The sequence below is a fragment of the Rattus norvegicus genome, chromosome 14 (genome assembly GCF_021556685.1).
Source record: "Rattus norvegicus strain SHRSP/BbbUtx chromosome 14, alternate assembly SHRSP_T2T, whole genome shotgun sequence".
NCBI lineage: Eukaryota > Metazoa > Chordata > Mammalia > Rodentia > Muridae > Rattus > Rattus norvegicus.
The window spans coordinates 63,314,240-63,326,068 of NC_141547.1; the positions used below are offsets into that span (position 1 = coordinate 63,314,240).

At 46.1% G+C, this 11,829-nt stretch overlaps 1 long non-coding RNA gene across 1 annotated transcript; it reads left to right on the forward strand.

Moving 5' to 3' along the window:
- The first annotated feature begins 530 nt into the window (after positions 1-530).
- Positions 531-10,559, forward strand: LOC148001369 (uncharacterized). The gene is made up of 4 exons (XR_015637055.1): positions 531-713; positions 3,748-3,795; positions 7,857-7,892; positions 8,335-10,559. It is a non-coding gene; the product is annotated as an uncharacterized LOC148001369 (long non-coding RNA).
- Positions 10,560-11,829: the final 1,270 nt, after the last annotated feature.

Consider the following 11,829-nt stretch of genomic DNA (forward strand, 5'->3'; position numbering starts at 1 on the left):
AGGCCCATAAAGGAGACTCGGGAGAATGAAGAGGTGGGCCAGCCTTGAAAGTCTTTAGCCTTTGGCTAGGGTGTTCAAAGTAATGGGCATAGTTGTTCAGAACTGTTACTTTGGGTTTTCTGTTTGAATCCATATTTGCTGCCATCTACTTGAAATTTTGAATTTTCCTGTGGGGATTATTGTGTGACAAATGCCGTGTAAATTATCCCTGTGGTAGGCATTGCCCTTCCTCAGGTATTTCTGGTTTAAAGACTAGGCCAATACAACCTAAGCAGAATAATCTGAGGATGGTTCTAGAGGAAAGCGGAAAAGGAGAATCCATGTGCAGTTCAAGTTCCCTCCACTAGGGCACTGCTGCAGAGCAAGGCATCAGAGAACAGATCTTCCAGCCCACCCAAGATAGAGGTATGCGGCAAATGGACAGCTGGTGAGAACCAGGGGTACCGGGGTGTGGTTTGTTGTTACCTTATTACCTCAGTGGTCCTGAGCGCTACATTATGAGATAGTTAAGAGATACAAGTCAGAGGTGTATGGTAGAGGCAGAGCTTTCTGTGGTGGGAAGATTTTGTTTAGGTTTGTGGTTTGGGGACCCAGTGGATAGATACACGGACCTGTTTATTCTGGAACTTAAAGCCAAAGCTTGGAGATAGAATATAGATCAAACTGGAGATCCACTGGTCTCTGCTTCTGAAGTGCTGGCACTTTTGTACAAGGTAAACAGTAACTTTGTAATTTTATTCTTCCACAGACATTGAATTTTGCCATGCTAGTTTTCTGACTAGGCTTTCATTTTTCTACTGGTGTCTTTTTGCCTTTGTCAAGAATTGGGTGGCCATATATAGCTTTGTTGGGTCTACTTCTAGGTCTTTTCACAGGCCTGTTTTCATGTCAGCACCAGGCTGTTTTTGTACTCTAGCTCTGCAATGTATGCATGTATATATGTATTTGAGGTCAGGTATTGTGATGTCTGCATTTCTGAGGGCAGCATTCCAAACTGTTGTGAAATGCTCTTTATTGTATAGTATGAATTCTCCACTTATTTAGCCTTATTTACTGTGATGAATTTCCACGTGTGAGTGGGAAGTTAAAGACTTGGTAGTGCTTGAGGAACTACCTCACAGTTGCTTCACACCAGTTCTCGTCTCAGAAGTTGGTGGCCAAAGCTTGGTATATTGAAAAGAATACATAGTTGAGAACCATGGTATGAGGTCAGTGGGCTTGGAGTCAAATTCTGGATCTGCTGGGGAGATCGCATATTTTACATTTGTACTTTGTTGAATGGGTATGTAGCACCCTTTTGTCTGTATTAAGTGAGAATGTATTGAGCAGCATACTTCTTAGCTTGATCAAATGTTTGGTCAGTTTCTGTGGCTCTTTTTGAGTGGGACACTCATATAGTTAGAGCAGGAGAAAATGCCTCTATTAGCCTTCTTGCTCTTGTTCTCTTTGTTTTGCACAGTGCCTGAGAATCACACATGAGGCTTTGAACATGCCAGGCAAGCAGTCTGCTTCTTACCTACATCCTGGGCCAATGTCTGAGTGATGCAGGCCCAGCAATGATGAGGTTTGAGACGGCTTGCCTGGGTTCTTCTGTGTACACTAGGATCTTAATTTCTCTAATCCAGACACCATAGTTATCGTTCCAAGAAATCTCCCTCTTTAAATTTCAGCTTCCAAGTGGCATCAGAGGCTTCTCAAAGCCAAAAGGAAAGATCGGGTCCTCCTTGAACAGTGTGTGAGCTAACATGGAGCTACCCGAAAGCCTACTCAGCCCAGGCTCCAGCTGCTTCCAGTCTGCATTTCCTTACTAGGGGCTGCTAGACAGTCACACTTAGCCAGGGAAGGGTCTTCTCTTTATGGGAATCTGTCCACTAGAGTCAGTGCTTCGGTCTGCAGTCTTGAAATGGTGGACCTCAGACAGCAGTGTTGAGCACAGTTATGGCTCCACATGCCTGGGTGGAGTCAGTTTCTCTGACAGTCTGCACATCCCAAGGTTCTTTTGCATATCCACTCATGGTGATACTACTCTCCTGTTACGGTCAGGATGAATATGCTGACTGGCTGTTGCCCAGTTGTATGATCTAAGGGATACCTTCATATTAGTCATAAATGGGGTCATAATAGCATTAATGTGTGAGTACTTGTTCTGATTTAGAAACATTTACATCTGAAATACTGAGCATGTGCTTGGTCACTGTTAGCACCTCAATGACAGTAGCTATTGTCAAACTAGACAGGACGTTGTTGACTTCCCCATCCATCTGAGGTGACACTACCCTCAAACTTCTCCCTGCACTGAGAGCTGACAGTAGCTATATATACGTATGACCTTTCCAGGTTTGTCCCAGCATGTTTGTGTGCAGCTGGCCTTTTGATGTCTTAGTGTGGGAAGTGTGGAGAGAGTACATGTGGGTTGTAAGAGGATATATTCCTACTCTGTTACTCCAGCAGTAGCCTCGGCTGCACAAAGCAATATCTAACTCACCAGGGCTCTTGGAGGTCTGTTTCCTCTGAAGTAAATCTTGCCTTGCTCTCCCAGCTGTGAACAGGAATATTTAGGCCTTGTTATATTGACGACCCAGTCTACATTCTCTTATTTATGTGGTGTTGGGTGGGCATATGTGAAAGTCAGGGGACAACCTGGAGGAGTCACTTCTGTCCACTCCGTGGGTGCCCAGGAGAGAAACTGGGTTGTCAGACTTAGCGGCAAGTGTTCTACTGCTGAGCCATCTCCCCAGCTCCTTTTGGTTAGATCCAGGTACTGAAACTTGATTTACTCTCTAGTAAGGGACATCATCCGCTGAAACAAAGTTCTGACTAACTATGTTCATTCAGTCTCGGTGGTGGTCTAAGGTGGGTCTGACCTGAGCAAGAGCTGTAGTGTTTAATGTCCACTCCCAGATAACCCGTGCCTCTACTGTGTCCTGTCAAGTGGATACTTAGATTTTGAGTTCAGACTTTACTCCCCCCCCCCCCGTGCCCCCCTTAGGACTAAGTATTGCCCCTTGGTATTGCAGTGGGCACATCTCTGTTGCTTCTCACCACCTCATGCTGGTCACAGTTGCAGCTGCCTCCTGTTCTCCATGCTGCTGCAGTCATACAGCTACACTGAGACCAGAGTGCCTTATTCAAGCAAATGCAGTGTTGGTCTTCCCATGTCTTCCCCAGTGCACACACATTGCTGCTGGCAGTTGGTCTTTGCATGTTTTCTCACTTTCCCAAGTCAGCAGCTTATTGCTAGTCACCACCCCTCTGCTAGTGTGCTCGCACATATCTGAGTGCAAATAGAGGACTCTCCATTTGTAGCAGAAAAACCAAGAGTTCAGATTTCCAATGAGCCATTTCAAGCCTGCACAGAAGGATGGGTATTATATAATGAAATCCCGTGCTTCCGCCCCCTTGCACCAACAGGTACCATTCTGCCAACTTTGTCACAGCTCTTGCCTCAGCTGTTTAGTTGACACAGGAATGCTTTAAAGCCATTTAGACACTGCATGGCCTTATATTAAAATCCTGTTCACAGCTCTGTCATATTGGGGTGCATTTTAAAGCAGCTGGGAGGTCATTAACCCAAAGCACAGCCACTAGTTCCTCACCTGATTTGAGTAATGGTTTGCTTGTTGTACCTGCGTGTCCCTCTCCCCTCACCCCCCCATCCCCGCTCCCCTCTCGGCTTTCCTGACTACCCTTAATGTTCAGTCCACTCTTCATCTACTAAATGAGCCCTTCTCTGGTTTCCCTATCTAGACCAGCCGAGTGTGAAGACGGAGGTCCTGGCATTTTGACTGGTCAGAGGTAGGCAGCGTACTCATGGGATAGACTGAATAATGCACTATCGAAGTTGTCAACACCCTAATCTCTGAACTCTTGAGACTTGCCATTCATTCACAAAGGGACTTTGTAAGTGGGATTAAGGATCATAAAATATGAATTATCCTGGATGCTTATACGCGCCCAAAGTAATCACAAGGCAGAGGGAGCAGAAGAGTCACGTGGATAGGATGCGTTTGCAGAGGTCGGAGGTTTGTGAGGAAGGGAGGAATGCCTGTAGCCTAGAAACCAGAGAGGGAAAAGGAAGCTCTACCTCCTAAAGCTTGCTCAAGGAATGCAGGTTCACTGACAGCCTATCAGGACCTCCTGTAAAAAGGTGGGTAAGCTTGTGATGAATCGTCCTTGCAGCAATAGGAGACTACCCAAATGTGTGACGGGTTTCTGTAGAAGCGGTTGATCACGGTGACAGACAGCCCTTGTCCCTGAGATGCCTCCCTCATATACTCACGTGGCTTCCTTCCTAGCCTCACTCACTTCCTTGAGCCTGGGACGCATCTACTGAGAGGTCTGCTTCCAATCATGCCCCACTAGAAGGATACTCTTATTTTTTGTTATATTGTTCACTGTAACCTGACATTACTTTAAGAGCATCCTTTTCTATGTAACATTTAAATATTGATTCATTTATTGTGTGTGTGTGTGTGTGTGTGTGTGTGTGTGTGTGTGTGCATGCATGAGTGCTTTCCAAAGTAGGCATGTGGCAGTCAGAGACTAAGCTATGAAAATGGGTTCTTTCTTTCCTCTATCATGTGGGTTAGAGGGATTGAACTCAGATCATCAAGCTTGACAGCAAAGCGGCTTTACCTGCTGAGCCATCTCTCCAGCCTAAAAACGATTCCGCTTTTATTACCATGTGAGAGCAGGACCTTAGCACAACTCACTTTCCCCTAGCACAGAGCGAGGGCCCATTAAGTCACTGTTGAAAGAGGAAAGGAAGGAAGGAACTTGCTCGTAAGGATCTTCCCACTTAAGGGCTTCCTAAGTGATGTTCTTCACTCGTGTTCTTACAGTTTAGTCCGTATATTTTTCACCTAAAATTTTCCACTAAAAAGATGATACTGCTTCAATTGTGAAATTCTTCAAACGCTGCAGATTCTCAGCAAGACATTGGTGTTTATTTGACACAGTATGTGACAAAAGTGAGTGCCCTACGCTGGGCCAGGAGCTCTAAACAACCACAGTTGCAGGGATTTAAGCTGCTGGGCTGAGCCACCTGGGCCTCCCTAAGCCATGCTGCCCAGTAAGGTGGGATCCTAATTCACCACCTAAGGTTAGCAGAGAAACAGCTAAGTGGGAGCAGTTGGGTTAGCCAATTCATTCCCTGCCTCCCTGTGTGAACCAAAGCCAATCTCAGTTGGCTCCTGAAACATTGATTCTTTTCTGAACCCTGGCTTCCCAGGCTTCTGCAAGGAACTTGACAGGCTTTTTGTTGTGGCATCAGTGCAGAGACTGACCGGTAACTGGTGACCTTCTGACCTTTTAGATCTGATGGTGTAGTCCCTGCCGTAGGCTGTTCCTGGGTACTCAGGGTTGCCTGGAGTTAGTGGCTCCTGGAACAGCCTTGAGCCTGTAGGGAAAAAAGTAGCACATGGCCAAGAACTCTTCTTCAGCTGAGTTGCCCCATGGTCCCAGCAGCCTGGAGCGGTAGTTCCTAAGGCCCTCTGATTGGATGGCTTCCAGGTATCTCAATGCCTGTTTGCTCACGTGAACAGTTGGAAGAGAAATTACAGTACCCACCACAGTCTTATCCCCTGAGGCTTCTCTAGTAACATACCAGGGACCGAATAGTTTATCAACAGCAGTGTTTCTCACAGTTCCAGAGGTAAAAACCCTAAGGTCGAGGCACTGGTAGACTTAGTGTCTGGCAGGGCTGTGCCCTTGTTTACAGACAACATCTTGTCAGGTTGCAGTGTCTTCAAGTGATAGAAAGGGTAAGTTTTAAAGATCCTAATTTCTCCTAAGTGTTCCAGAGCTCCGCCATCATGGCCAGTTCACCTCCAGCCTCCCTGCCCTCTGATACAACCACTAATGCTTAGAGTTTTAATATGATAAGGAGTATGTGTGGGGGGGTCACATTTCAGACCACAGGCTAACAGGTAGGAGTGGACTCAGAACAGGACCCACTCAGCAAACATTTACTTTTACTATAGTAAGCTCAGTAAATCTTTTGCACATTGTAGACGCTCTTTCCAACAAGAATGAGGATGGCTGAGTTAATGGAATGACGACTCTTTCATAATGTTCCATTCCGTCCACGCTTTAACTTAAAATGCATATCTGAAGAGGGAGGGCAGGACTGGAGCTGGGTGAAACAAGCCCTCATTTGAATAGACTGGAGGGATGTGTGGGCCCCACGGCTGCTCTTGTGTCTCCTCTTCCTGAGTACGTACACCCCAGGCTCCTTGCTGGCCTAAGTTTCTATTTGTCATCTGGATGTGCTGGTTGACGTGCCCTGTCCTGTAGAAGCCACGCCCTTAAATAATGCACCAACTGTGGCCTCCAAGAGGAAGTTAAACATCCTTGAGAACTGATCGGAGAATCTCACTTTAACCTCCAACGCTTTGTTTTCCTGGCCCATGCCAAATCCTACAGCATGTTCTTCTAAGCAACCTCCATCTCTCCAGGCATGCCAGGACGATCCACCCAGCTTTTATAGGAACACGAACTTCACACTTGTTTTTAAATAGGTTTCATAATATGTAATGCAAGTGTAAAAGCAAAGAAGTAGAATTACTGCATCCTGTCGACGGGCCCCGTCTGTCTTGTTTTCTGTACATTTTCAGAATTGGGATTTGTGTCCACCTCATAGGGTTCAGGTGTCTGTCTAGGATGGAGTAAAGCATCCTTGACAGCTTTCCTAAAGCATCCTTGACAGCTTTGCTACGCAGACGTTCACTCACTAGGTAGCCATCTGGGGGCATAGTCAAGTGGAGCTTCCAGCATGCCACCAGCCGTGGGCATCATCAAATGGTCCATGGGTAATAAATAAGCTGCCTGGTTGAAAAACAAAAACAAAAAACAAACTACCACATTATGTTTAAAGAGGCAGGGCAAGGGCCCTGAATCAGCCTTCTTGTTCCTGTCCTAAGCCATGGACACGCCCTCACCAGAGGACAGGAAATGACATGGTGAGAGGTAGTGTATCCTTTCCAGCAGGTGATAAGGAGCATACAGAGGTGAAAAGGACCCTCCTTAACTCTGTCACTGTGCATGAGAGAGACATGGGCTTCAAAGCAACACGTGGGAGTGGAGTGGGTATCATCCGCAGGAGATGCAGTTCTAGACAGAGGTTCCAGGAAAGCAGGCCCGGTGTTAATTGTCCAACGGTATCCAGTGCCTGAAAAGTTATCCTTTCAGTTCTAAGTATGAAGTGTACTCCTTACGAGCAACACAGTGTTGAAAAGCAATGCTTAAAAGTACAATAAGTACTAGCTGAGCATGGTGGGGCACGCCTTTAATACCAGCAGGTGCATCTCAGTGTTCGAGGCCAGCCTAGACCATACAGCAAGTTCCAGGTCAGGGCTGTACAGTGAGACTCTGTCAAAAATTTCAACATCACAACAGGATTCTCTCCACACCTTCCCCCAGTGGGAGCCAATGGATGATTGAGTCACTAGATGGGGTACTGGGGAGTAGTGTAGTGACTAGAGTGCCATCCTAGTTTACCAGAGAGGGGCCCTGGATTAGATTCCTAGCACCATCTACAATGAGGTAGAGGCATGAGGCACTGCAGAGGTGCAAGTTGGGACTTCAAGCTTGAAGCCTGGGCTACTTTTGGCCCCGTTGCTGAAACAATGAAAGAAGCAGTAACTCATTCGCTCAGTGTGTGAAGCCATTTCTAAATTGGCCAGTCTTTGGGAACAAGGTGGCCTTGAACTTGGGTAATAGATACTCAGAGAACCAACAGCGAGCGAGCTGTAGAATTCACAGATACTGAAACTTTCAAACTAGCCCATTGTGTTTGTAGGCAGGAAGAATGGTGGTACTTTCTAGAAGTTCTTTTTCTTTTCTTTTCTTTTTTTCAGAGCTGGGGACTGAACCCGGGGCCTTGCGCTTGCTAGGTAAGCGCTCTACCACTGAGCCAAATCCCCAACTAGAAGTTCTTTATGATAAAAATATTCATTGCATCAACATTTTCCTGCAACACTGTCCACAGCACTTGACTGTGATTTGCCTCGTGCTCTGGTGGGGGTGAGGCTGTGATTTTGCCAGCTGCAGATAGTTTGTGCAGTTGTGTGACGGTTGGAATCCTTCAATGGGTACATACATTTTAGGGCCCCCAGAGGCAGGGTGGGTTGTTGGTTGGTTGGTTGGTTGTTGTTGGTCACAGTTTTGTTAAGTAGTTGAGTGCAAAGAAGAAACAACAACAAAATTAGATATCATGATGGCAAAGAACAAACTTGCCTCAGGAAACTTGGCACTCCTACTGATCAGCAGGAAGTAGTTCAGCTTCTGACTTTATTCAAGAACCTCTTTCCTCTCTGTCCTTTTTCTCTTATCTAGTGTTAGAGGGTTGAAAGAATGGAAGACAAAAGGTGAAGAAGGGACAAAGAAGAACCCACCAAGTAGCAAACGACAGCCAACTGCATAGCTGTGTCTCTGAGACAGGGTTGTGTGCTGCTATGATTGCTGCATGGACTCAGCTGAGTGTGAGCTCTCAGCTTGTCAGCTCCCAATGCCCACAACCCCAACTGATACTCAGGCTTTGAAAACATCCGAGGTGGGGGTGGTGGGGGAGGGAGAGATCCCCTACTCCTCATCGAACTGGGCAGAAGGAACTGCTCTGTAATTTCATCCCATTTGGCTAGCTTTTTCTAGCTCCTAGTTCATCAGGAAAGCAATCACTTCAGTAAATGGTAGAGCCTGGATGAGAAGGGATATGTTGTTCCCAGCGACTTCCAAGCTTTATGTAATGATCCACCACAGAAGTACCTTTTACCCCCGGCTGCCCACAGTACAGTCATGCACAAGACCTAGAAAACAGAACCCACGTTTCAAAGACTACTGAGTTCTCTGTGTGGTACAGGGTATCCACTTGTTGGGCCTGACTCATTGAAAACATATATCTCATCTCATAACTGGATTGAGAATTGTGGTTTAGAAAATTCCAGGTTCCTATCCCAGGCATCTGAGTTCTCTATAGCACCTGTGAAGAAGGCACCTCTATGGTGGGATGATGGTGAATTGGCCAGCTTTTCTGTGCTGCCCTTTAGTTGCCTTGGCTCCATTCTGGGTCTGTTCAAATCTTCCCACATTTCTTGAAAGTAAACGGCCTCAGATGGACCAAAAGCCTCTTAAAATAGATATTGAGCATCAGAAAGAGTCCTTGGCCCTTTTGCATGATTTTCTTAAAAGACTCCAGCGTCCCGTAGAGAGCACTTTCTCTTGAGAGAAACAAGTTCAGTGTATCTGTTTCCCTGGGGATTTTCACCTCTGCTACACTTGTTGCTAGGCTCTCTTTCCCCAAATTGCTTAGCAGGGTAGAGTCTTAAGATGGTTAGTTTTATATTTGAATCTGGCTAGACCCCAGGACCCAGATAGGTAGTCCAACATGTGGAGGCTTGTGCTGGGTGTCTAGATTTGATATTCCATTCACAGGACTGAGTAAAAAAAAATTCACCCACCCTTCAATTTACCTACTCCCTCTGCCTTCAACACACATACACACACGCACCTACCCATCTGTTTGCCCATTTACTCACTGTAGTATAGCTGTTCCTTTGAGCTGGACGTTACTGTTGACGTCCCGAATAGGAGACAATATGATCCCACACACAAGCCCCTCAAGAGAGAGTGGAAAGACTCAGACTCATGAGCCTTCTCCATTTTGAGATTATTTAAGAGTCGAACCAATGCGCTTCTAAGTAACCCCAGTAAACCCACTGGTGACCACACTGGACTTGACCAGAAGAGTCCTTCCTTTGGTCTGTCAATGTTCTCTCTGGAGTGAATATGTGGGTTGTTTTTAATGTGTCTCTGGGAAAAGTCACCAGACACCAACCATCCACACATATATACTCTCCCTGCCCACTCATTCATTCGTTGGTGCACCCATCCCTTGCCTGTTTTGCCTCATACATTACACTTGGATCCTTTGTCTATAAAAGTTTGTAGACTCAAGAGGGGACAACAGTTGAAAAACATCACCACAGAAGGTGTTAAGAAAGACAAGAGGTAGGCAGGCTAGCTGAGGTGGGGAGGCAAGGAGAATCATGATTTCCCAGGTACATAGGTGGAGCCTGCATACAGTTATTTGTTGATTGACAGCTTCATCACTCCCCGGAAACAGCACCTGTGATGCTGGAATGAGAGCACATGGGTGAGCAGGGTTTGTGAACTCAAACCCTCATGGATTTGAGAAACACTTGACAGGTGGAGTACCTCAAACTCTGCCATACACACAGTAGGTGCCCTATTAATAGGTGCTATTAGGAAAGGCTAATGGCGGAGCTTAGGGGCCACTGGCACTCGAGCCTTGCTCACTTCCAGAAAGATGTTAATATGTAAGCATTTCCCATCCAGTCTCATAGCTGTGGCAAAACTGAAGGCCAAGGGTCAGGATATTTTCTATCGTCTGTAGCTCTTACTTTGTATTATTTCATGCCATCCCTTATACCACACAAGGCCACCAGTAAATCTTCCACTACCCGTTTGATCATTAGCACACTGTAGGGTCCTACTTTCCTTATCATTAAAGGTCTTGGTGATGACTACAGCAGGCTTCCTCCTGTGGCTTTGAATATGTTTTCAGATTTGTTTTTATCTTACGCATATGAGTGATGTATGTATGTATGTATGTATGTATGTATGTATGTATGTATGTATGTATGGAATGCTCACAGAGACCAGAAGAGAGCATTATATCCCTTAGAACTGGAGTTTTAAGCACTGATTGGCCATGCGGGTGCTGGAAACTGAACTCAGATTCTCTGTAAGAGTAGCAAGTCCTCTTAACTGCTGAGCCATGTCTTAGTGCCCCATTGATTACATCTCTCAGTGTGCCCACTGTTAATCTGAGTCGTCATTCTCAATGACTGTGCAACTAAAGATTACGGAGACATTGAAAACCAGGCATGGTGCTGCACAAAGTATTTCAAGGTCATCCTCAACTGCACAATACGTTTGAAGCCACCTAGGATTTGGGAGAGCCTACTTCAAAAACTGGGACTGGAAGAGAGAACGCACAGTACCTACTTTGGCGTCCAGTAGTATCAGCGCAGTTAAATGGTGTTTGAGTTATCTTTGTTGTTCAATAAATCACCTCAAATATAGCAGTATAAAACAACCATTTAGCCTGGTGTGGTACACACCTGTAACCTTAGCACTTAGGTGGTAGAGGCAGGAGGATTATTGAAGTTTGAGGTCACCTGGGGCTACATAGTGAGTTCCAGGCCAGCCAGGGCTACATAGTGAAATTCTTACCTCCGAAACAGTGATGTGAGGTTGTTTTTCAAACGCACGATACTCCACGTCCTTATTTCAACGCGTTCCTTACTCTGGGCAAAGCATAAGTCAAGCTAATTGTTTACACCTCTGATGTGTCTTTAACAATCAGGGTATCTAGCAGGTCCGACCGATGCTGGGCTGCTTCAGCAAAGTCAAGCACACCAGCTTCTTTCATACAGGGCTTTCTTGGGACCATGCATTTAGGAGAGGCTGGCTACTGCTGTGCCTTACTAACTTCTAACCCCAAATCTCACAGAGCGCCACCGCCTGGTGTCAGTGTTCTCGGGGGAACTGGGTAACAGTCCCACACCCGTGCCTATTTGAGGGTACCCACATTCTCTTCCCTTATTGCAGGCAAAATCCAGGGCGGCCCTTCCCTGGTCCTAATGACTGGTTGGCAGAGCCAGAGAGACTCATTTTTCCATCGCCATTGTTCCTCTTAGCTCTGAGATCCTGGGTGAGTTAACTAATTCCCCAACCTCAGATTTCTTAGGTTTAATATGAAGAGAATTCAGCCGTGAGGTGGGCAGTGGAGGGTCTGCCAGTGCTGAT